Genomic DNA, 2,582 nt, shown 5'->3' with positions numbered 1-2,582 from the left:
AAAATCCTAACCCTAGAATTTAATTTAAATTATCAGTAGTGGGTAGTTCTCTTAGCTGTCTAGCAGAAGAACATTCTAGGAAAGCAAGACATTTTCCATTATTTTGTTGTAGAGCAAGAGGGATGAAGAATAAGAGAGCAGAGAACATTAAATGGAAGACCAAGTACTTCGGGTTTAAAATCATGGATAGAGGGAATATTTGGACATCATCATTCACAAATGGAGCTGATTGGAAACAGATCAATTTTTAATATTACTAAAAATTTTTAACAAATTTTATTTTAGCCTAGATTTATAGAAAAGTTTCATGCAGAATAGAAAGAGTTCCCCTTTACCTTGCACTCATTCTTCCCCGTTGTCCACACCTCATGAATGTAGTACATTTGTCAAGCTAATGAAATATTATTAGTATATTTTTTATCTATAGTACTTTATTAATATTTTAGGTTTTTTAATAGTTAAGAGATTTTATTCTAGTAGCTATCATTACAGTGCTTATTTGTCTAAATAAGAACTGAAAACAAGTATAAAAAACGGTTGATTACTCATCATACATTGAAAGCTTATAAGAGGTTCCACATCATATAAACCAGTTCTGAGGCCTTCCCCCAAGCTACAGTTGAAAGGCCCCAGCTTCTTCATGTTTATCAAAGGACAAAAGAAAAAAAGTAGAGGTCATTCTTTCAATAGCAAATCTGACCCTTGAGGCTGAAAGAAAAGCACATATAGATGGGGGCTGTGGGGGCTGAGGCTCTAGGATGCGGGAAGCCCCAGGGAAGCTGGGGGAAGAGAAAGGCTGAGGGTCCGGGAGCCTTGGCCGCAGTCCGCATCCCATCTCCCAGGCGGCTGTGTGAGCACAAGTATAAGCACAAGCTAGGGGATGAGAGATGACCAGGGGACGCAGTGAATCTCCTGAGCACACACAATGGACCCTAGAGGAGGAGCACCAGGCTAGTCTCACACAGCGACTCCTGGAGGTCCCCGAGTGCCTAACATCCTTTCTCAGTCTTCAACAGTACTTTGATTCTCTTAAAAAAAAAAAAAAAAAAAAAAATTAAAAAAAAAGGCTGAGTAATATTGCATGGGAGCACCAGAAACTGCCAGGTTGGCAACAAGAACTATTTACATTCAATAAAACCCAGCGGCAGGCTGCCTTGTACATGTACTGCTTGGTGCGGCGCCCCATGGAAACAGCTTTGGGCACAAGCACCACTGCAGGAACGAAGCAAAGCAGCCAGAGGAAAGAGGAGGACCATGGCTCACTTCCGGTTCCAGTGCCTATTGGACAGCCAATCCAGTCCCTCATAGAGCCAGTGGGCGCTGGTGCCACAGATGGGCAGCCTGCAGCAGTTTGTGGGGTGCAGGGAGTGCACACCCAGCTTGTCTGTCATCTCTGCCATGTTCACAGTGTTGGGGAGCTCATGCTTGTTCCCTGAGCTCATCCTTCACCAGCATCTTCATGAGGAACTCATGGGCCGGGTTCACACGCCTTCTGTCGTTGCAGTTGATCACCAAAGAGGAGACCTGTGTGCGCTGGAAGTAGTGGCACCACAAAGGGTGGATCATGTCCTGGCACGTGTGCTCCCTCACGGTGAAGCTGATGTTCTACTCCACGGTTTCCACGTTGAAGCCGATGGTGAGGATGGTGGTCAGGATTCCACCCAGCTTCAGGGTGTATAGCATGGTGGGCTTCCTCACAGCATCCAGGCCCACCATCCAGGCCCACCATGAGAAGGCGCACTTCCTTTTTGCCAAAAAGGCACTTGAAGAGGTTCCTGAGGATCTTCCCCATGCTGTAGATGGGTAGAGGCGGCCCTGGCCAGAGAACGCCTCAGCGCCTTGGTGAGGCTGATGCTCTGAGCTAGATGTTGGTTTCACTCCTACTAACATTTTACAGATTTTGATCTCATGTTCTTCTTGGTGTTCAAGTATCCAATCAAGCATATCCTAGTACATTTAATCATAATACTGCTATAGGTTCCTCCAAAGGGTGAACACTTTCTCAGTTCTTCCTTGTTTGTGATAACTCAGGCCATATTGAGGAGTACTGGCCAGATATTTGGTAAACTCTTCAGTTTAGTTTTGTCTATGTGTTTCTCCTGGTTCAGTCTGGGCTTATGGGTTTGTAGGGTAAAGATGACAGGGGTGAAGTGCTGTTTTCCTGTCATATCAAGAATACATACAGTCAGCGTAATTTTTCACTGATGCTGTTGTCTTTTATCACTTGACTAAATGAGTGTTTAAATGTCAGCTTTCTCCAGTGTCCTTAAATTTTTTAGTCTCAACTTTCCCACCCTCTAGAAGTAAGTGGCTATGCATAGCACACACTTAAGGGGTGGGGACTTCCAGTTGCCCAAGTAATTGCATTGGCAAAGAGATGAAGAGCTTTTTATGCAGAAGCGTCTATAGCTAATAAACAACCTCCAATAGACCAAACCTGCTCTAACCTCCCAGAAGAATATTCTCCAACGTCCTCTTAAATCTGACCTGGGACTTAGCTACACAAGGGAAAATTCCCCAGAGGTAGAGCCAGAATGCACACTAGACCATAAATAAGAGTTGTTTCCAAAGTGCTGTGTCCT

General features: G+C 44.3%; 1 pseudogene; it reads right to left on the bottom strand.

Moving 5' to 3' along the window:
* Positions 1-1,259: 1,259 nt before the first annotated feature.
* On the bottom strand, positions 1,260-1,792 carry LOC115291092 (annotated as a pseudogene).
* Positions 1,793-2,582: the final 790 nt, after the last annotated feature.

This window comes from Suricata suricatta, chromosome 5 (genome assembly GCF_006229205.1).
Source record: "Suricata suricatta isolate VVHF042 chromosome 5, meerkat_22Aug2017_6uvM2_HiC, whole genome shotgun sequence".
NCBI classification, from domain to species: Eukaryota; Metazoa; Chordata; class Mammalia; order Carnivora; family Herpestidae; genus Suricata; species Suricata suricatta.
Note: the sequence above shows the minus strand (reverse complement) of the source record. Positions and strands in the feature narration are given on the sequence as shown.